The sequence below is a fragment of the Protopterus annectens genome, chromosome 7.part1, assembly GCF_019279795.1.
Source record: "Protopterus annectens isolate FY-2018-M chromosome 7.part1, PAN1.0, whole genome shotgun sequence".
NCBI lineage: Eukaryota > Metazoa > Chordata > Ceratodontiformes > Protopteridae > Protopterus > Protopterus annectens.
In genome coordinates, this window is record NC_056740.1 from 11424848 (window position 1) to 11450713 (window position 25866).

The window sequence follows — 25866 nt, forward strand, 5'->3', positions numbered from 1 at the left end:
ACTTCAGTATACATACTCGATGCCATTCCATGGTAAAGACAATGAATGCAACAGTTATTGCCGAGCCCCCACAACATACCTCTCAAACTCTAAACACAAGAAATCTGGATAAAGCCAAAAATGATGGGGAGGCAAAGACCCAAAATCAGGGACACATTTTAAATATTACCCTTATAGGTTCATAGGTGTGTTACTAGACTAATGGCCCTGGAGCCTTTACAAGCCTAGCCCATAGAAGTGCCCTGGCATTGTGTCGCCCAACGTTAGCTCCCAGTGCCTCTATCAAGTAGAGTCACTGGAGTAATCCCTGGGGTGAACTTTCTATTACCTATCCACCCATCAAGATTTCTTTAGAAGAGGGTTAGCGTGGTGCTGTGCTTGACATGTATGGGAAGTCTATTCCAGAGCATGAGCAGTCTCTGGGTGAGGAACCTGTCCCTCCAGCACATTCGGTTGGGGTTGAGGTCTCTGGAGCATGTGGTGCAGAGAGACTGGGATTTCTTTAGATGTAGCATTTCTAACAGAGCTGGGTCAGACATGGCTTTGTAAGTCAAGTAGAGATCGCCTCTAAGTAGGCGATAGGAGACAGAGAATAGCTGGAGTATTTTGAGTCTGTCCATGTAGGACATGTATTTAATGCCTAGGATCCTCTTTGTGAGGTAATTTTGTGGCCTCTCCAGTTGTTGCAGGTGTCTAGCGAGGTACATGCCAAATGGGACATTGTACTCAATGACTGGTCTAATGAGAGAAGAGTATAGAGAGACGATGGCCTCTTTCTTCCTGGATGCAAAACACTTAGTAATTAGATGTGCCACATAGAAGGACTTTCTGACCACAGTGGCAATGTGGTGGTCGAAGGAGAGATTGCTGTCAACCTGCGTCCCCAGATCTTTTATAATGCCTTCAGTGTTCAGTGGGCTCCCATCGATGTGGTAATTAGTGGGAACTGAGTTTTTACCAAAGGAGATGATGATGCATTTTTTGGTGTTGGCTTTCCCATGGTTTTGACATCAGTCATTGATCTCAATGAGGCCTTTCTGTAGGATGTCTGCAACACTTGGGGAGTTAATAATGACTCCCAGTTTGCAGTCATCTGTGAACTTGGTCAGCCAGATTCCCTTTGTGTTGGCCTGGACTTCTGAGAAGTAGATGCCGAACAGGAGAGTACCCAGGACCGATCCCTGTGGTACTCCACTCGTGATTGTTCTGCAGTCTGACTTGGAGTCTGCTACTTTCACACTGTGTGTTCTATCTGTGAGCCAGTTTTCAATTCACCTAGTACTATAGGGGTTGATGCCTAGTTTGGTGAGTTTATCAATAATTTCTGAGTGAGGAATGGTATCAAAGGCCTTAGCCAGATTGAGGTAGGCTGCATGCACTGCCTTACCTTCATCCGCAGCCCTGGTGACTGACTCAAATAAGTCAACCAGGTTAAGCAGGCATAATCTCCTTTTCACAAAGCCAAATTGCGTTTGGTCTAGAGTTTGGGGATTTCCTATATCTTTGTTAATTAGGTCCATGATGATGTGCTCCATAGCTTTTCATATCAGACTCATCAGGCTAATGGGGTGATAATTCCCAGGGTCTGTAGTCCCTCCCCCTTTATGGAGAGGGATGACTGTAGCAGTGCACCATTCGGTAGGGACAAAGCCTGAGGTGAGGCTGTGATTGAACAGGGCATACAGATGTAGTGCCAGTTCACTTTGTAGTTCATGTAGAACACAGCCAGGGATATTATCGGGTCCCATGGAAGCTGTATTCTTGGCCTTGGACAATGCAGCTTTAACCTGTGCTGCAGTAATGCTGGGTGCCTGGCATTCTTCCGGTATTGTGCTTGGTCCTTTTGTGAAGGGAGACAATGGTAAAGTTGACACTGAATCTGTTGGCCAGTATGCTGCCAATATCTGTTGGCTGAGTATAGGAGGTACCATTGTGTAGTATCTCAGAGCAAATCTGGGTATTGCCGTGGAGGTTCTTGATATAGCTATAGAAGACTTTATGATTGTTTTTAGTGTCTGCCACAATTCTACCTTCATAGCTGGCTTTAGAGGATTTGATGAGGGATCTCCACTTTTTGTTGAGACTAATAAGGGAGTTTTCCAGTCTTGGGATTTCACCTTTTTCTGTAACAGTTTCTTCCTTTTGTTGTAGAGTTTATTAATGGTAGGGGATCACCAGATTGGGTTCCTTTTTTGGAGGACAGTGTCTTGGTTCTGTTGGGTATGGCTAGTTCCATACATTTGTGTAGTTGTTCGTACAGTGCATTGGTGTATGATTTGGCAGTCATGCAGCTGTTTTCCATTGGCATGGGTGCCATGAAGTTTGCCAGCTCTGTTTTACGGAGTCCAAAGTCAGCTTTGGATAAGTGTTTCAAGGTGGTTACCTTTGCGGGGGGGGGGGGGTGAGATGTGGATTTCCATGGTGATTAGTTTATGGTTGGATCTGACCAGGGAAAGGTTGACTATTAGTGTAGAGAAATGGTCGCCCATGTTAGTAATAACCAGGTCAAGGATGTTCCTTTCTCTAGTAGGGGTCAGAATGAGCTGGTCCAGGGCATTGGAATTGATGAATTCCAGGAAGCATTGGGCCTGTGTATTGGTGCTTGAGTAGTTTTCCCAGTTGATGGAGGACTAGTTGAAGTCTCCTAGTAACAGAGTGTTGGGTTGGACCTTGACAGATTCCAGGGTGCTTAGGAACATGGAGTGAGAGTCTAGGAACATGGTTAGGGACCTATAGCAGACTATGACCTGGATCGCTGTCTTACCCAATATTAGTTGTACCTGAAGTATCTCAGAATCATTATGCTGGGCTACTAGTCTGGAGATGTGCATATCCTTTATGAATATGGAGACGCTACCGCCTTTGGAGCTTCGGTCTGTGTTTCGGGGCTGAAAGGTGTGGAATGAGTTATAGCCTGGTAGCGCAGGGGTGCTTTCTGATGCTTTAAACCAGGTCTCCATTACAGCACAATTGTCGATGTTCTCCATTTTGAGGAGTGCTTTGAGCGAGTACATCTTGAGATTTAGACTTCTAGCATTGAGCAACATGACCCTCAGATTGCATTTATTTATAGCTGTTACGGTGGTAATTTGCTCTTTGTAACATCGCCTCAGAAAGGCACTATAGGGATGGCAAGAGTCTTAGCCAGTACCCAGAAACCCAGGGGTGAGAGATGCAGGCCATCTCTGGCAAAGCATCAAGGTCTGTCAAAGATGTCATCCCAAGCAAACAGACACTAGATCCCCTTAGAATGACACTAGAAACATAGCCAATTGTTGAAGTCAATCATTTTTTGTTTGTACTGCAGTATCATTCTGGATGATGGTAGGATACTGCTCAGAGCTAGTGTCATACTTACCTGAGCCACATAATCCGAGAGCTCCACCATGTCTTTTTTCATGTAGTCCTGGTTTGTGCTGTGTTGTGGTGGTCAGGTGCATTTCTGTCTTAGGCGTCTCTGCTGTTTGAGTAAATTTCTGTTGAGAGCCTCCATAAAGGTGGGTGTGTGGTTTGTGTTTTTATGTGAGAGCTGTGATAGTGGGTGTTCTGGAGGGGATATGTGTTCCATGTGGTGTGGTGCAGGTGTTGACCTTCTCCTCTTGAGCAGCTAGTCTGGTCTTGGCTGGAGAGTGCATAGCTTCCAATTTGGTGATATAAGTGCATCCCTCACAAGTCTGAGTGTTGGGAGGTAAGAGGAGAGGGTTATCTGTGTACATGAGACAGTTGCTGCACTGCCTCAGGATGCCCAAGTGCACCAGGTTAATAGGGGAAAGCACAGGGAACTGCCCTTTAATCATGCCATGAGGGGTGGTCATAACTCCTAAAGTACTGGAACTATTTCCATAAAGAATGACTACTGCTAATGGCACTTAGGTATGGTACAATAGTTGCTACAAAACCTGGTGAAGTGCAAAGCGATTAGGCTATTTGAAGTGCAAGAGAGAAAGAACTAGCAAGATCTAAGGAAAAAACTAAAGAGCAGACTTTCTGGCACCAGTAATAATTTGCCTCAGCTTGGCGCCACAGTGCAGAGCTTAAACAAATGAAAACCCGCACAAATGTGGGCTTTTACACCAGAAAGTTGAAAGGGATGGGAAAACTGCCCAAACGACCAATAAACTACAATTTCTGGGCCAAAAACCACTCCTCTTGTGGTAGATAGACTACCTAGTGCTTTCCACTCCCACTGATAAGCTAGAAGCCTTCCCTCCAACACAGAAAGGCTTGGGGGGGGCTCAGAAGCTTACAAACAGTCCTGGATGCAGCAAATGTGTATTTGGACTAGACTAGTTACAGGAAAGGCGGGAAACTTAGAAAGTTGGTAGAATAATAGGTTTTGCATTAGAATATAATTTCTGAAGACAATGATGTCTGAAACTTAATCCTCAGGAATTTGCCAAAAAACCACAAATTTTATGAGGAGCAGACTATAAATCTGATGAAAATCTGGACACTTGAGAAGTATGACCCACAATGAATTAACTGAAACATAATCAATATTTGAGAATCATCTACAAGGCTGTCTCTACTGCCCTTTTTTATCACATAGCTTATATCTAAACATACTGTGTCCAGGTCTAGAGACTTAATTTGTTTCACTGTACTTGGCACTCATTAGGCCAGTCAATGAGTATAATTCACTTTTGGTATATATATATCACTTGTGCCCAGTTGTCACAAGTGGAACAACCACAACTTTCTCACCAAAAAAATCAAGGGGCTAAATCATAAAAACTATGCAGAATCTCTCAAAGACTTGTCCTTTTTCTCAGTATCATACAGACTACTTGGAAGCAACCTCTAAAGCAACTTCTGTTTTGCCCACAGACCTTCAACAAACCCTATTTTGCCAAACTATTGCACATTTGTAAGTCCAATGGTAACATAAACAGCCACTCAAGGGACTTCAATCTCTTTTGCAAGATAGGTTTGTATCACAGAGAAAAGGGTCTATATTACATCAGCAAAAACTCTCTTGAGCGAACGGCATTTCATCAGAAATGCCATTCAATGAATTCCACTCCTGTAGGGGCTGCAGCCCCCACACCCCCCACTAATTTTATATATATATATATATATATATATATATATATATATATATATATATATATATATACCAACTCTGAGATCACACTACAGTGAGGAAAAAGCAAATTTTCTGATCTTCACGGTACTGCAGTCTCACTATGAATGGCACGTTTGATGTAATTGCACTGAAAATGCAGTTCGCTGAACTGAATTTTTGATGATTTAATAGGGACTCCAGAGAAAGTACTTCTCTTACTCTAATAGGTTCATAGGCTCATATGTGAATATTAGGTTAGTTGCCCTTGCGAGCCATTTTAAGCCTAGCCTATTTCCCTTTTTGTGCTCAAATAACTTATCTCCTTTGGTTATAGATTGGCCTTACCCTTTCCATGGTCAATAATTTTATATTGCCCCTAATGAAAATAAATGGGATCATACGATAGATAATTTGAGGGGGGCCAACCATGGGATAAAGCATTTTGGAGCTGCATCTGTCCATTAGTAGTAAAGGGGCAGTCCTGGGGTAGATTTTCTGTTTCCCATCCGTAGATCTAAGTTGAGCTTAAAAATGGAAAGGGATGAACTTTGTTTTATGTGGATAGGGAGTCTGTTCCACAGTAGTGGTATTCTCTATGAAATATACCTCTCCCTCCAAACTGTTCTGTTCATGTTGCAGACATCAACCAACAAGCTACACCTACAACATATGCAGATTAATTCACTGTCATTTGCTCATCTAATAGTCCTTCCCAATTATAATATATCACTCAGAAGGCTTTTAACTCTAGTGAAAGCTGGCTCAGTGACAATCAGCTGTTACTAAATCCAAATAAAACAAAACTGCTCTTATTTCTCCCCAAATCCCAACCACACATAAAAGACAAATTCAGAATATCCTGTCTCAACAATACTGAAACTGAAGTTGTACTTCACATAAAGTTAATTGGTGTCATAATAAATGATCAACTGAAATTTGATCTTCATATTCAAAAGTGCATAAAAACATTACACCAAAAATTGGACTTGAACTATAGATCAAAAAGATTCCTTACAAACTCCTCAAGAATTACTCTATCCAATACATACCTCCTTCTTTCATTACTATATGCTTCACCGACCATTTTCACCAACATTCAGATCTCCCTAAGATCAAAACCTGAGCTTTGCCAACAAAGTGTCTAGATTTGTAGTTAGTCATACAACTCCCACCCAGTGGCATAGCTACAGGGGGTGGACTTTTGGGACTGTCACATTTACCAGTTTTAAGGGTGTTCTTCTTTAAGAACAGTCTGCGTCAAGTGTGTGCCTGCTTTGTGGCACAGACATCCTGTTCTTCCTGTGTGTGTGCAAGCATTGTGGCACAGACATCCTGTGCGTCCTGTGTGTGCATTGTGGCACAGACATCCTGTTTTTCGTGTGTGTGTGTGTGTGTGTGTGTGTGTGTGTGTGTGTGTGTGTGTGTGTGTGTGTGTGAAATGCCCCATTTAGGAATACCTGGTGGTTAGTGTTACTCAGGCTCAAACCTTGTACCTTGGGTACAAGAAACAAGAGCCTGAAGTCTCTACCCCTACCACCACTTGTTATTCAAGGGGTTGAGTCCACAGAATGTCTGGAATGTTTATCTTGGTTCATACTTTTGGTCTGTTCCTCTTAAAATTTGTGGTTTTCTGGCAAATCAGTGAGGACTGAGTTCACTAAATAATGACAGCCATTTAAGTTTCAGTCTTCCTATTTTTCAGGAACTGCATGTTAACACAAAACATCGTAATCTAGCAACTTTCAAAGATTATACAAACAATGTTTAAAATGTGTCCCTGGTTCTTGGCCTTTGTCCCCCTCCCATAAAGTTTGACTTTTTCTGATTTGTGCTGCAAAGTTGAGAGATATAGTTGAGTGTTAAGTGCATTTTACAAGGAGCTGGGAGCTTCACGGAAAGAGTTTAGTGCTGCTTATGCCAAGTCTGTTTGCAGTGTGCCACTGTTCAGCAAATAATATCACCATTGTGCTAAAGTATTTAAAAGCATTGTTAGTAACACAACAGGTAGTATATTTGCATTTGATGCAGAAACATGTGAGTTCTACTCCCACAGTATGTAGATGGATTGCTGATACTGTACTGTGTTGTACTATGCTGCAGTCCTGAGAATGTCCTCCTCTGGAGGAGATACCTAGTAACTATGAACCTGTTATCAGTTTGCCATCCATTCCCTATTGCAATATTACTAGCTTACAGTACCATTTTTTAATGTAAGATAGGCAATTTATTCTTCAAGGGAAACAGGAACTTTACTTGTTGATGAAACCATGAAATATTTTATTTTATTTATTTATTTTACATTTGTTGACCGGGCTGGTCTAACTGGATATATGTCCATTTTCAGTAGAGGCCCGGGGAGAAAAGCTCCAAGAATGAACAGTGACAAAGTTAACAATATATAATATAAACTTGTTTGCTATTAGAAACCTTTTCATTAGTAGCAGATCTCTTTAATGTGGAATTATTTAGATGACTTACTTATGCAGATATCATGCATATCTACTGATATTGGTGGAGAGTAACGACAGAAACTTGAGTAGACTTTTATGATGGAAATGTTCTGAACTGGCCAGTTTTGTCATTATTGGTTCATACATTTTGTTTCATTGCTTACTGGAAAAATGTTCAAAACAATAAATTTAAAACACGCTCTAACAAGTATGGTGTATTATACAAGGAATGTCATTTAATACAATCAGGAATGTGAATCAAAGAACATATGTGTGGTTGCATGGCCCTAAATATGAGCAAGGGGCCTTCATAGGTTCATAGTTTATTACTAAGCTAACAGCTCTTAGTGAGCCATTTTAAGCCTAGCCAATTATCCCTTGTGAGATTCAAACGCTGCACCTTGGGTTTATAAGGCAAATACCTTAGCCATTAAGCCACCCTCCCAACCGGCCCTATTATTTAAAACAGCCCAAAGGTAAACTTTATCTGCTACTGGCCAGATGCTTTTTCTTTGAATGTGGGTTTCAATGCTGTCGCAATGAATGTGAGTTTCAAGGGCAGATAAGTTTTAATGTGAAGTTTGTTTTCATTCTGAAACTGTATTGCTTTGTTTAGCAGATGTCTATCAGTGTTTGTGCTATAAAGTTTAAAATAAAAGTTTTAAATTAAATCCAAATAATCATTGTAGAAGTAAATCATAAAACAGTATGCACATTACAGTGTTTATAGTTAATGGGGAGAAATAACCAAGTAATGGGACACTGGAATGGCTGAAGGGGGGAGGGCTGTGTATGTGTATGGGAGGCCCCATTTGACCATGATTTTGTGATGGGGAATGGGCGGCAAAATCGAAGACAGTCCTGGGTGGCACAAACTCTAGCTATACCACTGCTCCCACCACTGCTCCACCCTCAGATATTTAAACTGGATGGAGTCACCTCACTACCTCAAGTTCACCCAACTACTCCTTGCTCATAAAATGGTATAGAAATTCTCATCCTGCCCAGCAACCAGTGCCATTCTTAACCATTACTTCCCTAATTGCCCTCTTCACTCATCTCAGAAACAAGTCCTTGAAATCCATAAACCGAAAAAACTATCAGTCACTGCCTATATTCCTACTCAAGTAGCTAAGGGCTAGAACAGTGTTCCTACAGATTTTAGAGCAATGCCATATGGTCACATATTTAAACAATCTCTAAAGAGATTTCTCCTTAACTCCTGGCTCTGTACATGTCTTACAGCAGGCTGACACTACCCATTACTCCTTCCTTCTCTTCCTTTCTCTCTCTTCTTCCCTCTCTTTTCCTTGCTCGTCTTTTCCCCCTTTCCTCTCTTCCCTTCTCTTATTAGCCAAAGCACCAGTTACTTCTCAGATAGCTCCCCACTTTAACTCCATTTCCTAATCTCTCTCAACTGCAAAATCTTTCCTTTCTCTTAGTCTATTACCCATATTTAAAATGCTTAACATCTTTACCATTGGTTATCACTATTGATTATACTTTACTAGGTGTTCAATATCCTATGATTGTTGTTTAATATTCTTTGTATGATTTTCTGATCTGACTTTATTTATCACTTATGTCAATTCTACTATTTGTTACTGCACTTCATGTGATAATATTATGCAGTTTATTAATTGTCTATGTATGTTGGAGCTTTTGTCCCCTGGGTCTCTGATGAAAACAGGATTCGTGCCCAGTCGGATTTTCCTGGTAAAGAAATGCTAAATAAATAAACAGGTTTAGATCCTTAAACTGAGTGTTTCTGATGCCATTTGACTTGCTGATGTGTGCAGCAAATCCATCAGCAATGGGTCGGGGGATGCCTTGTAGGCCAGACACAGGTCACCTCTTAGCAGTCTATAGGATACTGAGTATGGTGACAGGGCATTGAGTCAGTCCATGTAGGCCATATTGTTCAGGCCTTGTATCCTTTTAGTAAGGTATCTCTGTGGGTGTTCCGCTTGATGCAGATGCCTGGACAGATACATGCCAAAGGAAAGTGAGCATGATATTCAATGACTGGCCTAATAAGTGCTGTGTAAAGGGGGAACAATGACATCCTTAGATCTAAACACATTCCATTTGTTTATAAACTGTGCAATATAGAAGGACTTTCTTACAACAATAGGCACATGTTGGACAAAAGTTTGGTCACTGTCTACATAAGTTTCCAAATCCTGAACAACTGGGTCACCTCTTAGGGGAGTATTGTCAATATGGTAGTTCCCTGGAGTAGATGACTTCCTAAAGGATACAATAATGCATTTTTGGCATTTAGCTTTAGATCATGATTTTGACACCAGTTGTTTATTTGAGACAACCCTTCCTGCAGGATGGTTAAGTCATTTAGGGATTCAAAGACTGTTCCTAGCGTGCAGTCATTTGCAAACGTAGTCAGCCATAGCCTTTTGGTATTGGCTTTTACTTTAGAAAAGTAGATGCCAGACAGGAGAGGTCTCAGCACAGGACTCTTGGAAAACTGTACTGGTGACTGCTCTGTTTGTGGAAGCGACTTCTCCTGTTTTAATTACCTGTTTCCTATCTGTTGGCCAGCTAGCAATCCACTGGGTGACATAGGGGTTTATTCCCACTTTATTTAGCTTTTCCACTATGCCTGAGTGGGGAATTGTAATTAATTAATCAAATGTAATTTGAATGAATGGATAGGTAATTGCAAGTTCACCCCTGGTTTAGCATTCCTGTCCTTCATGGATAAGGGAAACATGTAAATGTCCCAACAAATCCTAATTGGGCAAAGTCTGTGGGTTATTCATATGAAAATATAAGGGCTAAAAACTACCAGGGAATGTAAGGCCAGGCTTCTTATGGTTCTCACAGATCAAAAGCCTATTAAGTACCTATGAACCTACAAACATTGGTTAAACAAGCAACTGCAGTTCATGCTACCAACTTAAGTTTGCAATAATCAGACTTATAGTGAACTTGCCTTTACTGTAGTTCAGTGGTAGAGCTGCTGGTCACTGGCTGGATTACCACTTTGCAGTCTGCAAATATTACATAAAATTATAATGTTATGTATACTCATTATAATAGTTTACTACAGTGATATAAATGGTACTTATTACAAATAAATATATTTATTTTGAACTTAATAGTAATTTACACTTTTAAGTTGTATTTGTGTAATACAGATTCTGAAGAGTAGCCAGCATTGACTTATCCCCCACCTTAAGAACTAAGAGGGGGTTATGGGGGTCAGTAACCTCCTTATGAATTACACTATGGAAAATTGAGATGTTGATGGAATAAATTTACATCTGAAGCATCATGCACATACTGGCATAGTATACTCACTGCGAAATACATTTTGTAACAGTCATATAGCATGATTACTTCACAATTCTGGAAGCCTTACAGGTGCATACACCCACTTGTTATTTCCTAAAGCCTAATGTAATTATAGACTGAGTTACCGTAAATTTTTCATTCTCCATTATGTCCCCCACCCCACACACCCACACACATATGAACATGCTTTTGTATTGGCAGCATAGACAAAGTAAAAGTATATGGCTGACTCAAGACATGTAATTTGCATAGCCACATGTTGAACATGCAATGACATGCAGGCATGTAATGTTTACTGAGCAGCACATTTGCTCTGATTTGCCATAAATTACTCACATTTGCTCTGATTTGCCATAAATTACTGTATGTCTTTGCTTTACTCTTTGAGGCCTTTGCAGATGGCTTCTTTAATGTTCTGCTCCTCATATGAATCATACCACTACCTGTGCAAGTGAAGTTTACTGCAGAAGACTTCTAAAGGAGAGTAGATGAAATTTTCCTTCTTCAACGGGCTGTAGACTAGATATGTAATAAAGTATGCTGCAAGGCTCCTGCTGTAAGATGAACCATGTAGAGATACAGTAAGTATGACAGAAATGGCTACCTAGCACTATATCATTAATATTCATATAGAATTACATAATATTCAGAACTAGTATATGCCATAAGTAAGAAGACATTTGGTGAAGAGATCAGTAGAGGTGGTCTACAAAATTGTTTGAAAGATGGGCATCAATTTGAAATTTGTTAGAGAAAACAGGAGTAAAGGGATATAAATGAACAGATGGTGAAAACAAAGATAAACTTCAGATTGTGGTAATGGTCAACAGATTCCAAACTTCCTGGTAGAATCAGTGCACATATCTTGTAAACTATATATATATGTATATATATATATATATATATATATACATATATATATATATATATATATATATATATATATATATATATATATATATATATATATATATATATATATATATATATTATTTGTGTTAGCAGCTGTGACTTCCTATGGTCCAGGTTATGCCTGAATGGGAACCTTGGACCAGGCCACAAATGTGTTTACAATGAGAAATAAACAGACAGGATGGTAAGCATGCAGGGGTGTAGCCAGAGATTTACATTTTGTACTCAAACCTAAAGTTGCTGCTCCCACTACCCCCTTGTAATTTTAAAAATGTACTCAGCCTTCAACATGCTACCCCCAAATACATTGGAAGAAGCACTTTATTTTCAACTGTTACAATTTAGTTCCATAAAAACCTAGTTTTTAGAGGTGTATTCCTTTTGTGCAATAATTCTTTGTGTACCGCTATAGTGTGAATATTCATTTACACAGTTCTAAACATTCTGTGCTTTTTGAGTGTTGACATTTGCAAGAGATGCGCAAAGAAAATGTACTCATTTCAGTACACTGAGTATGCCTAGCTAAACCCTTGTATGTATATATATCTACATATATATATATATATATATATATATATATATATATATATATATATATATATATATATATATATATATATATATATGTATATATATATATATATATATATATATATATATATATATATATATATATATATATATATATATATATATATATATATATATATATATATATATATATACATATGTGTAAGTGCCGTGTTAATTATCAGCTCAGGAATCGTCAACTTCAGTTTTTCGCTTTTCGAAAGAGAAATGTTTCTCTCTTCTCTTTTCACGTCAATAATTTTTCGGATCATTTTAATTCGATTTTCTCACCACTGCTGTGACTGATAAACATGGAAAGCCACATGGGAGGCAGACTCGGAGTTCTGGCCATGTCTCCACTGATTACAGATGAAGTTACCATGTCACACTTTCCCAGTAAACAAATGTGAATAAATAAGCAGTAACCAGAAAGCTGTAAACAGTACAGAAAACAGCATTTGCCCACCACAAACCAGTAATTTACAGGGCGACTCAGAACAGATGGAGTGGGGAAGGAAAGAGTCAGAAAGAGAGTAAGGTCTTTTCAGTCACAGGCAGTGGGGATGATAGATCAATATATAAATAAATAACTAAAACTTTTTACCATGGACTGCAGACCTTTGTACTTGAATGTATTGACCAGGTCAACGCTATTTGTGAAGCCAAATTGTGTCATTCCTTGTACTGGTTTCCCAAAATTGTGATTTTTGGTCTCCCAGTTCCATACCAAAGTGCGCATTGGAACCTATCCGTCACAAAAGGAAAAACTAATGTAGGAATTCTGTTCCAAAGAGCAAGGAGATGTCTGCCAACTCTTCTGAAGGTGAAATTCCCAGGTTACCTGTTCCAGCTTTCAGAAAGGTTATCGTATTTTTTGAAAATGGTGGTAGATCTTCAAAAATGACACAGTAAACTTTAATAGACCCCCGAGTGATTTATTACGATTTACGTTTCTTAGCTCTCATAAGCATATGCTTTTTGTAAGGTATCAGTCCACCCCCTCCCCACCTTTTCTATGCACTTACTATGAAGCTGATTTTTGAAATCTCTTTTTTTGTTGTTGCAGACCTAGCAGAGCTCTTGTAATCTCTGTATATTGGTTCACAGCATTTGTATGCCTAGTGTCCATATTTTCGATTCAGAAATTCTCGGAATGCAGCTTGGTAATAAGAGATGTTCATTCCCCTGTTTAATTCCATAGCCTAATCCTTTGTTTGAGCCAGACTGACATGAACTAAGATCAAAGCTCCTATTGGACTACCTGTTTCTATCATAGATTTCAGGAATTTGCCTAATTGAATGTGTATCTATCAGGACAGCAAAGAGTTCAACATGGAAGACTAGCAGTTTTGTCCTCAGGAGTAATCCTATCAACTGAATGGACTCTTAAGCCATTATCCAGGGTATGCAGGAAACCAAGATTTCATTCTGTGGGTGTCATCGTTGTCCTGAAAGCTTCTTGGTTGTGATTGAAATGAGATTACCTCATAGGGGTTTATGTGGCTAACAAAGTCAAAGTAGCGTTGGAGTACCTCCCTAGAGATCTGCGTCATTAACTTTCAGTCAGAGGCTGTTGCTAGCCCCGTGAGGGCATTTGTACTCCTTACTTCCACAATGCACATTGACTCATTTCACAGTCTCAGGCAGTGAGCAAAACACACCTGTCAGAAGTGGGATTTGAACACATGCCTCCCTTTGGAGACCAGAATCCCCATGGTGGAAGGAATTGATTGGTTAAGTGTGGCACATTAGACCACTTGGCCATCCTGACACATTTAAGTTTTCTTTAATTGCATACCTGTTTGTTCTGTCTCATTCTTTCTGTGTTGTAATTTAAAGTGTTTTGAGTGCAGTAGTCCAGGTTACTTGCAGTGCAAACACCTGTTCATTCTCGAGCTTTTTTTGTCTTGTAGTGTCCACCGAATGACCCTGACAGTATGCTATTGCTTTCCACACCTTATACGAATTCTTAAAAAATGACATATAGGTAATAACTGCTGCAGTGTCTGGGAAATGCAATCTTTGCTGTTAATGCATCACCTTAATTTGTCAATGTGAAAGAATAGTTAAATAAAGAAAAGAAATTACAGTTCATGCTACCAGTAGGAATAAATAAATAAATAAATAAAACAATGGGGGAGAACATATATACACGGCATGCATGACACATTTCACATCATTGCTTCAAAAGGCAGAAAATAAAGAGCTGTCTGTGTGCCTCTTTGGTCAAGTGTAGGATTTCTGCCTTTGAATAAAAAGTATGTGAGTTTGAAATTGCCTGTCCCAAACTTTTATTTTTTTTTCTTTTGATCTGGCTGATTTCAGCACTTATTTCAAGAATTTTCAACGCTGTTTTCCTCGTTCTTAAGCTGGAAATTTAACTGCTTCGAAGTTTGTCTTTGTTAATAATCCAGAATGTATGAAAGTATACTGTAATTCACACTCAGCTGAGTGCTAAAACATGTGAATGGTAAACTGTCTGCTTTCACAAAAAAAAAAAAAGAGAACAGAGTGTATCCTTTGGAAAGTATTCTGATTTTTAGTAAAACCTAGAAATATTCTTCACGAATATATACGGCCGTATGGTTAGAAATATGTATATATGTATATATATGTATATATACATACATATATATATATATATATATATTTATATATATATATTTATATATATATATATATATATATATATATATATATATATATATGTGTGTGTGTGTGTGTAAGTGCTGTGTTAATTATCAGCTCAGGAATCGTCAACTTCAGTTTTTCACTTTTCGAAAGAGAAATGTTTCTCTCTTCTCTTTTCACGTCAATAATTTTTCGGATAATTTTAATTCGATTTTCTCACCACTGCTGAGACTAATAAACATGATAGGCCACATGGGAGGCAGATTCGGAGTTCTGTCCATGTCTCCACGGATTACAGATGAAATTATCATGTCAGACTTTCCCTGTAAACAAATGTGAATAAAGAAACAGTAACTGGGAAGCTGTAGACAGTACAGAAAACAGCATTTGCCCACCATAAACCAGTAATTTACAGGGAGACTCAGAACAGTTGGAGTGGGGAAGGAAAGAGTCAGATGGAGAGTAAGGTGTTTTTGGTCCCAGGCGGTGGGGATGATAGATAGATAGATAGATAGATAGATAGATAGATAGATAGATAGATAGATAGATAGATAGATAGATAGATAGATAGATAGATAGATAGATAGATAGATAGATAGAACAATATATAAATAAATAAGTAAAACTTTTCACCATGGACTGCAGACCTTTGCAGTTGAATGTATTGACCAGGTCAATGCTATTTTTGCAGCCAAATTTTGTCAGTCCTTGTACTGATTTCCTGAAATTGTGATTTCTGGTCTCCCAGTTCCATACCAAAGTGCGTATTGGGACCTGTCCGTCACGAAAGGAAAAAAATAATGTAGGATTTCTATTCCAAAGAGCAAGGAGATGTCTGCCAACTCTTCTGAAGGAGAAATTCCCAGGTTACCTGTTCCAGCTTTCAAAAAGGTTATCGTATTTTTTGAAAATGGTAGCAGATCTTCAAAAATGACACAGTAAACTTTAATAGACCCCCGAGCGATTTCTTACGATTTACGTTTCTTAGCTCTCATAAGCATATGCTTTTTGTAAGGTGTCAGTCCACCCCCTCCCCACCTTTTCTATGCACTTACTATGAAGTGGATTTTTGAAATCTCTTTTTTTGTTGTTGCAGACCTAGCAGAGCTCTTGTAATCTCTGTATATTGGTTCACAGCATTTGCATGCCTAGTGTCCATATCTTCGATTCAGAAATTCTCGGAATGCAGCTTGGTAATAAGAGACGTTCATTCCCCTATTTAATTCCATAGCCTAATCCTTTGTTTGAGCCAGACTGACATGAACAAAGATCAAAGCTACTAATGGACCACCTGTTTCTATAATAGATTTCAGGAATTTGCCTACTTGAATGTGTATCTATCAGGACAGCAAAGAGTTCAACATGGAAGACTAGCAGTTTTGTCCTCAGGAGTAATCCTATCAACTGAACGGACTCTTAAGCCAGAATCCAGGAATCCAGGGTTTGATTCTGTGGGTGTCATCGCTGTCCAGAAAGCTTCTTGGTTGTCATTGAAATGAGATTACCTCAAAGGGGTTTATGTGGCTAACAAAATCAAAATAGCGTCGGAGTTCCTCCCTCGAGATCTGCATCATTAACTTTCAGTCAGAGGCTGTTGCTAGCCCCTTGAGGGCATTTGACCTCCTTACTTCCACACTACACGTTGACTCATTTCACAGTCTCAGGCAGTGAGCAAAACATGTCTGTCAGAAGTGGGATTTGAACCCACGCCTCCATTTGGAGACCAGAATCCCCATGTTGGAAGAAATTGAATCCTTGAGTCTGGCGCCTTAGACCACTTGGCCATCCTGACACATTTAAGCTTTCTTTAGGTGCATACCTGTTTGTTCTGTCTCGTTCTTTCTGTGTTGTAATTTAAAGTGTTTTGAGTGCAGTAGTCCAGGTTACTTGCAGTGCAAACACCTGTTCATTCTCGAGCTTTTTTTGTCTTGTAGTGTCCACTGAATGACCCTGACAGTATGCTATTGCTATCCACACCTTATACGAATTCTTAAAAAATGACATATAGGTAATAACTGCTGCAGTGTCTGATAAATGCACTCTTTGCTGTTGATGCGTCACCTTAATTTGTCAATGTGAAAGAATAGTTAAATAAAGAAAAGAAATTGCAGTTCATGCTACGAGTAGGAATAAATAAATAAATAAATAAATAAAACAATGGGGGAGAACATATATACACGGCATGCATGACACATTTCACATCATTGCTTCAAAAGGCAGAAAATAAAGAGCTGCTTGAGTTCCTCTTCAGTCTTGTGGTAGAACTTCTACCGTTAAATAGGAGGTATATGAGTTTGAAACTATCTGTCCCCAACTTTTATTTTTTTTTCTTTTGATCTGGCTGATTTTAGCACTTATTTCAAGAATTTTCAACTGTGTTTTCCTCGTTCTCAAGCTGGAAATTTAACTGCTTCGAAGTTTGTCTTTGTTAATAATCCAGAATGTGTGAAAGTGTACTGTAATTCAAACTCAGCTGAGTGCTGAAACAAGTGAGTGGTAAATTGTTGGCTTTAAAAAAAAAAAAACAGAATAGAGTGTATCCTTTGGACAGTATTCTGATTTTTAGTAAAACTTAGAAATTTCTTCACAAATATATACGGCCGTATGATTAGAAATATGTATATATATATATATATATATATATATATATATATATATATATATATATATATATATATATATATACATATGTGTAAGTGCTGTGTTAATTATCAGCTCAGGAATCGTCAACTTCAGTTTTTCACTTTTCGAAAGAGAAATGTTTCTCTCTTCTCTTTTCACATCAATAATTTTTGGGATCATTTTAATTCGATTTTCTCACCACTGCTGAGACTGATAAACATGATAGGCCACATGGGAGGCAGACTCGGAGTTCTGTCCATGTCTCCATGGATTACAGATGAAGTTATCATGTCAGACTTTCCCTGTAGACAAATGTGAATAAAGAAACAGTAACCGGAAAGCTGTAGACAGTACAGAAAACAGCATTTGCCCACCACAAACCAATAATTTACAGGGAGACTAAGAACAGTTGGAGTGGGGAAGGAAAGAGTCAGAAGGAGAGTAAGGTGTTTTTGGTCCCAGGCGGTGGGGATGATAGATAGATAGATAGATAGATAGATAGATAGATAGATAGATAGATAGATAGATAGAACAGTATATAAATAAATAAATAAAACTTTTCACCATGGACTGCTGACCTTTGCAGTTGAATGTATTGACCAGGTCAATGCTATTTTTGCAGGCAAATTTTGTCAGTCCTTGTATTGATTTCCTGAAATTGTGATTTCTGGTCTCCCATTTCCATACCAAAGTGTGTATTGGAACCTGTCCGTCACGAAAGGGAAAAAATAATGTAGGAATTCTGTTCCAAAGAGCAAGGAGATGTCTGCCAACTCTTCTGAAGGTGAAATTCCCAGGTTACCTGTTCCAGCTTTCAGAAAGGTTATCGTATTTTTTGAAAATGGTAGCAGATCTTTAAAAATTAGACAGTAAACTTTAATAGACCCCCGAGCGATTTCTTACGATTTACGTTTCTTAGCTCTCATAAGCATATGCTTTTTGTAAGGTGTCAGTCCACCCCCTCCCCACCTTTTCTATGCACTTACTATGAAGCTGATTTTTGAAATCTCTTTTTTTGTTGTTGCAGACCTAGCAGAGCTCTTGTAATCTCTGTATATTGGTTCACAGCATTTGCATGCCTAGTGTCCATATCTTCGATTCAGAAATTCTCGGAATGCAGCTTGGTAATAAGAGACGTTCATTCCCCTATTTAATTCCATAGCCTAATCCTTTGTTTAAGCCAGACTGACATGAACTAAGATCAAAGCTCCTAATGGACCACCTGTTTCTATAATAGATTTCAGGAATTTGCCTACTTGAATGTGTATCTATCAGGACAGCAAAGAGTTCAACATGGAAGACTAGCAGTTTTGTCCTCAGGAGTAATCCTATCAACTGAACGGACTCTTAAGCCAGAATCCAGGGTATCCCAGAAACCAGGGTTTGATTCTGTGGGCGTCATTGTTGTCCCAAAAGCTTCTTGGTTGTCATTGTAATGAGATTACCTCAAAGGGGTTTATGTGGCTAACAAAATCAAAATAGCGTCTGAGTTCCTCTCTCGAGATCTGCATTATTAACTTTCAGTCAGAGGCTGTTGCTAGCCTCCTGAGGGCATTTGACCTCCTTACTTCCACACTGCACGTTGACTCATTTCACAGTCTCAGGCAGTGAGCAAAACAAACCTGTCAGAAATGGAATTTGAACCCACGCCTCCATCGGAAGACCAGAATCCCCATATTGTAAGGAATTGAATTCTTGAGCCTGGCGTCTTAGGCCATCTTGACACATTTAAGAATTCTGTAGGTGCATACCTGTTTGTTCTATCTCGTTCTTTCTGTGTTGTAATTTAAAGTGTTTTGAGTGCAGTAGTCCAGGTTACTTGCAGTGCAAACACCTGTTCATTCTCAAGCTTTTTTTGTCTTGTAGTGTCCACTGAATGACCCTGACAGTATGCTATTGCTATCCACACCTTATACGAATTCTTAAAAAATGACATATAGGTAATAACTGCTGCAGTGTCTGAGAAATGCACTCTTTGCTGTTGATGCGTCACCTTAATTTGTCAATGTGAAAGAATAGTTAAATAAAGAAAAGAAATTGCAGTTCATGCTACGAGTAGGAATAAATAAATAAATAAATAAATAAACAAATAAATAAAATAAACAAAGGCTGTTGCTAGCCCCTTGAGGGCATTTGACCACCTTACTTGCACACTACACGTTGACTCATTTCACAGTCTCAGGCAGTGAGCAAAACATGTCTGTCAGAAGTGGGATTTGAACCCACACCTCCATTTGAGAACCAGAATCCCCATGTTGGAAGGAATTGAATCCTTGAGTCTGGCGCCTTAGACCACTTGGCCATCCTGACACATTTAAGCTTTCTTTAGGTGCATACCTGTTTGTTCTGTCTCGTTCTTTCTGTGTTGTAATTTAAAGTGTTATGAGTGCAGTAGTCCAGGTTACTTGCAGTGCAAACACCTGTTCATTCTCGAGCTTTTTTTGTCTTGTAGTGTCCACTGAATGACCCTGACAGTATGCTATTGCTATCCACACCTTATACGAATTCTTAAAAAATGACATATAGGTAATAACTGCTGCAGTGTCTGAGAAATGCACTCTTTGCTGTTGATGCGTCACCTTAATTTGTCAATGTGAAAGAATAGTTAAATAAAGAAAAGAAATTGCAGTTCATGCTACGAGTAGGAATAAATAAATAAAACAATGGGGGAGAACATATATACACTGCATGCATGACACATTTCACATCATTGCTTCAAAAGGCAGAAAATAAAGAGCTGCTTGAGTTCTTCTTTGGTCTAGTGGTAGGGCTTCTACCTTTAAGTAGGAAGTATGTGAGTTTGAAACTGTCTGTCTCAAACTTTTATTTTTTTTTTCTTTTGATCTGGCTGATTTTAGCACTTATTTCAAGAATTTTCAACTGTGTTTTCCTCGTTCTCAAGCTGGAAATTTAACTGCTTCGAAGTTTGTCTTTGTTAATAATCCAGAATGTGTGAAAGTGTACTGTAATTCAAACTCAGCTGAGTGCTGAAACAAGTGAGTGGTAAATTGTTGGCTTTCAAAAAAAAAAAAAAAAAACAGAATAGAGTGTATCCTTTGGAAAGTATTCTGATTTTTAGTAAAACTTAGAAATTTCTTCACAAATGTATACGGCCGTATGATTAGAAATATGTATATATATATATATATATATATATATATATATATATATATATATATATATATATATATATATATATATATATATATATATATATATATATATATATATATATATATATATATATATATATACATACATATGTGTAAGTGCTGTGTTAATTATCAGCTCAGGAATCGTCAACTTCAGTTTTTCACTTTTCGAAAGAGAAATGTTTCTCTCTTCTCTTTTCACGTCAATAATTTTTGGGATCATTTTAATTCGATTTTCTCACCACTGCTGAGACTGATAAACATGATAGGCCACATGGGAGGCAGACTCGGAGTTCTGTCCATGTCTCCATGGATTACAGATGAAGTTATCATGTCAGACTTTCCCTGTAGACAAATGTGAATAAAGAAACAGTAACTGGAAAGCTGTAGACAGTACAGAAAACAGCATTTGCCCACCACAAACCAATAATTTACAGGGAGACTAAGAACAGTTGGAGTGGGGAAGGAAAGAGTCAGAAGGAGAGTAAGGTGTTTTTGGTCCCAGGCGGTGGGGATGATAGATAGATAGATAGATAGATAGATAGATAGATAGATAGATAGATAGATAGATAGATAGAACAGTATATAAATAAATAAATAAAACTTTTCACCATGGACTGCTGACCTTTGCAGTTGAATGTATTGACCAGGTCAATGCTATTTTTGCAGGCAAATTTTGTCAGTCCTTGTATTGATTTCCTGAAATTGTGATTTCTGGTCTCCCATTTCCATACCAAAGTGTGTATTGGAACCTGTCCGTCAGGAAAGGGAAAAAATAATGTAGGAATTCTGTTCCAAAGAGCAAGGAGATGTCTGCCAACTCTTCTGAAGGTGAAATTCCCAGGTTACCTGTTCCAGCTTTCAGAAAGGTTATTGTATTTTTTGAAAATGGTAGCAGATCTTCAAAAATGACATAGTAAACTTTAATAGACACCCAAGCGATTTCTTACGATTTACGTTTCTTAGCTCTCATAAGCATATGCTTTTTGTAAGGTGTCAGTCCACCCCCTCCCCACCTTTTCTATGCACTTACTATGAAGCTGATTTTTGAAATCTCTTTTTTTGTTGTTGCAGACCTAGCAGAGCTCTTGTAATCTCTGTATATTGGTTCACAGCATTTGCATGCCTAGTGTCCATATCTTCGATTCAGAAATTCTCGGAGTGCATCTTGGTAATAAGAGACGTTCATTCCCCTATTTAATTCCATAGCCTAATCCTTTGTTTAAGCCAGACTGACATGAACTAAGATCAAAGCTCCTAATGGACCACCTGTTTCTATAATAGATTTCAGGAATTTGCCTACTCGAATGTGTATCTATCAGGACAGCAAAGAGTTCAACATGGAAGACTAGCAGTTTTGTCCTCAGGAGTAATCCTATCAACTGAATGGACTCTTAAGCCAGAATCCAGGGAATCCCAGAATCCAGGGTTTGATTCTGTGGGTGTCATCGCTGTCCAGAAAGCTTCTTGGTTGTCATTGAAATGAGATTACCTCAAAGGGGTTTATGTGGCTAACAAAATCAAAATAGCGTCGGAGTTCCTCCCTCGAGATCTGCATCATTAACTTTCAGTCAGAGGCTGTTGCTAGCCCCTTGAGGGCATTTGACCTCCTTACTTCCACACTACACGTTGACTCATTTCACAGTCTCAGGCAGTGAGCAAAACACACCTGTCAGAAGTGGGATTTGAACCCACACCTCCATTTGGAGACCAGAATCCCCATGTTGGAAGGAATTGAATCCTTGAGTCTGGCGCCTTAGACCACTCGGCCATCCTGACACATTTAAGCTTTCTTTAGGTGCATACCTGTTTGTTCTGTCTCGTTCTTTCTGTGTTGTAATTTAAAGTGTTTTGAGTGCAGTAGTCCAGGTTACTTGCAGTGCAAACACCTGTTCATTCTCGAGCTTTTTTTGTCTTGTAGTGTCCACTGAATGACCCTGACAGTATGCTATTGCTATCCACACCTTATACGAATTCTTAAAAAATGACATATAGGTAATAACTGCTGCAGTGTCTGAGAAATGCACTCTTTGCTGTTGATGCGTCACCTTAATTTGTCAATGTGAAAGAATAGTTAAATAAAGAAAAGAAATTGCAGTTCATGCTACGAGTAGGAATAAATAAATAAATAAATAAAACAATGGGGGAGAACATATATACACGGCATGCATGACACATTTCACATCATTGCTTCAAAAGGCAGAAAATAAAGAGCTGCTTGAGTTCTTCTTTATGCTAGTGGTAGGGCTTCTACCTTTAAGTAGGAAGTATGTGAGTTTGAAACTGTCTGTCCCAAACTTTTATTTTTTTTTTTCTTTTGATCTGGCTGATTTTAGCACTTATTTCAAGAATTTTCAACTGTGTTTTCCTCGTTCTCAAGCTGGAAATTTAACTGCTTCGAAGTTTGTCTTTGTTAATAATCCAGAATGTGTGAAAGTGTACTGTAATTCAAACTCAGCTGAGTGCTGAAACAAGTGAGTGGTAAATTGTTGGCTTTCAAAAAAAAAAAAAACAGAATAGAGTGTATCCTTTGGAAAGTATTCTGATTTTTAGTAAAACTTAGAAATTTCTTCACAAATGTATACGGCCGTATGATTAGAAATATGTATATATATATATATATATATATATATATATATATATATATATATATATATATATATATATACACATATGTGTAAGTGCTGTGTTAATTATCAGCTCAGGAATCGTCAACTTCAGTTTTTCACTTTTGAAAGAGAAATGTTTCTCTCTTCTCTTTTCACGTCAATAATTTTTGGGATCATTTTAATTCGATTTTCTCACCACTGCTGAGACTGATAAACATGATAGGCCACATGGGAGGCAGACTCGGAGTTCTGTCCATGTCTCCATGGATTACAGATGAAGTTATCATGTCAGACTTTCCTGGTAAACAAATGTGAATAAAGAAACAGTAACTGGAAAGCTGTAGACAGTACAGAAAACAGCATTTGCCCACCACAAACCAATAATTTACAGGGAGACTAAGAACAGTTGGAGTGGGGAAGGAAAGAGTCAGAAGGAGAGTAAGGTGTTTTTGGTCCCAGGCGGTGGGGATGATAGATAGATAGATAGATAGATAGATAGATAGATAGATAGATAGATAGATAGAACAGTATATAAATAAATAAATAAAACTTTTCACCATGGACTGCTGACCTTTGCAGTTGAATGTATTGACCAGGTCAATGCTATTTTTGCAGGCAAATTTTGTCAGTCCTTGTATTGATTTCCTGAAATTGTGATTTCTGGTCTCCCATTTCCATACCAAAGTGTGTATTGGAACCTGTCCGTCACGAAAGGAAAAAAATAATGTAGGAATTCTGTTCCAAAGAGCAAGGAGATGTCTGCCAACTCTTCTGAAGGTGAAATTCCCAGGTTACCTGTTCCAGCTTTCAGAAAGGTTATCGTATTTTTGAAAATGGTAGCAGATCTTTAAAAATTAGACAGTAAACTTTAATAGACCCCCGGGCGATTTCTTACGATTTACGTTTCTTAGCTCTCATAAGCATATGCTTTTTGTAAGGTGTCAGTCCACCCCCTCCCCACCTTTTCTATGCACTTACTATGAAGCTGATTTTTGAAATCTCTTTTTTTGTTGTTGCAGACCTAGCAGAGCTCTTGTAATCTCTGTATATTGGTTCACAGCATTTGCATGCCTAGTGTCCATATCTTCGATTCAGAAATTCTCGGAATGCAGCTTGGTAATAAGAGACGTTCATTCCCCTATTTAATTCCATAGCCTAATCCTTTGTTTAAGCCAGACTGACATGAACTAAGATCAAAGCTCCTAATGGACCACCTGTTTCTATAATAGATTTCAGGAATTTGCCTACTCGAATGTGTATCTATCAGGACAGCAAAGAGTTCAACATGGAAGACTAGCAGTTTTGTCCTCAGGAGTAATCCTATCAACTGAACAGACTCTTAAGCCAGAATCCAGGAATCCCAGAATCCAGGGTTTGATTCTGTGGGTGTCATCGCTGTCCAGAAAGCTTCTTGGTTGTCATTGAAATGAGATTACCTCAAAGGGGTTTATGTGGCTAACAAAATCAAAATAGCGTCGGAGTTCCTCCCTCGAGATCTGCATCATTAACTTTCAGTCAGAGGCTGTTGCTAGCCCCTTGAGGGCATTTGACCTCCTTACTTCCACACTACACGTTGACTCATTTCACAGTCTCAGGCAGTGAGCAAAACACATCTGTCAGAAGTGGGATTTGAACCCACGCCTCCATTTGGAGACCAGAATCCCCATGTTGGAAGAAATTGAATTCTTGAGTCTGGCGCCTTAGACCACTCAGCCATCCTGACACATTTAAGCTTTCTTTAGGTGCATACCTGTTTGTTCTGTCTCGTTCTTTCTGTGTTGTAATTTAAAGTGTTTTGAGTGCAGTAGTCCAGGTTACTTGCAGTGCAAACACCTGTTCATTCTCGAGCTGTATGCTATTGCTATCCACACCTTATACGAATTCTTAAAAAATTGACATATAGGTAATAACTGCTGCAGTGTCTGAGAAATGCACTCTTTGTTGTTGATGCGTCACCTTAATTTGTCAATATGAAAGAATAGTTAAATAAAGAAAAGAAATTGCAGTTCATGCTACGAGTAGGAATAAATAAATAAATAAATAAAACAATGGGGGAGAACATATATACACGGCATGCATGACACATTTCACATCATTGCTTCAAAAGGCAGAAAATAAAAAGCTGCTTGAGTTCTTTTTTGGTCTAGTGGTAGGGCTTCTACCTTTAAGTAGGAAGTATGTGAGTTTGAAACTGTCTGTCCCAAACTTTTATTTTTTTTCTTTTGATCTGGCTGATTTTAGCACTTATTTCAAGAATTTTCAACTGTGTTTTCCTCGTTCTCAAGCTGGAAATTTAACTGCTTCGAAGTTTGTCTTTGTTAATAATCCAGAATGTGTGAAAGTGTACTGTAATTCAAACTCAGCTGAGTGCTGAAACAAGTGAGTGGTAAATTGTTGGCTTTCAAAAAAAAAAAAAACAGAATAGAGTGTATCCTTTGGACAGTATTCTGATTTTTAGTAAAACTTAGAAATTTCTTCACAAATATATACGGCCGTATGATTAGAAATATGTATATATATGTATAGATATATAGGTATAT

General features: G+C 38.4%; 4 non-coding genes across 4 annotated transcripts; all 4 read right to left on the reverse strand.

Moving 5' to 3' along the window:
• Window positions 1–16626: 16626 nt before the first annotated feature.
• TRNAL-CAA lies at window positions 16627–16735 on the reverse strand. The gene is made up of 2 exons: window positions 16698–16735; window positions 16627–16672 (listed from the first exon to the last, which is right to left on the reverse strand). It is a non-coding gene; the product is annotated as a tRNA-Leu (tRNA).
• A 3031-nt stretch (window positions 16736–19766) lies between these two features.
• Window positions 19767–19875, reverse strand: TRNAL-CAA. Its single transcript has 2 exons — window positions 19838–19875; window positions 19767–19812 (listed from the first exon to the last, which is right to left on the reverse strand). It is a non-coding gene; the product is annotated as a tRNA-Leu (tRNA).
• Window positions 19876–22387: 2512 nt separating this feature from the next.
• Window positions 22388–22496, reverse strand: TRNAL-CAA. The gene is made up of 2 exons: window positions 22459–22496; window positions 22388–22433 (listed from the first exon to the last, which is right to left on the reverse strand). It is a non-coding gene; the product is annotated as a tRNA-Leu (tRNA).
• Window positions 22497–24940: 2444 nt separating this feature from the next.
• TRNAL-CAA lies at window positions 24941–25049 on the reverse strand. Its single transcript has 2 exons — window positions 25012–25049; window positions 24941–24986 (listed from the first exon to the last, which is right to left on the reverse strand). It is a non-coding gene; the product is annotated as a tRNA-Leu (tRNA).
• Window positions 25050–25866: the final 817 nt, after the last annotated feature.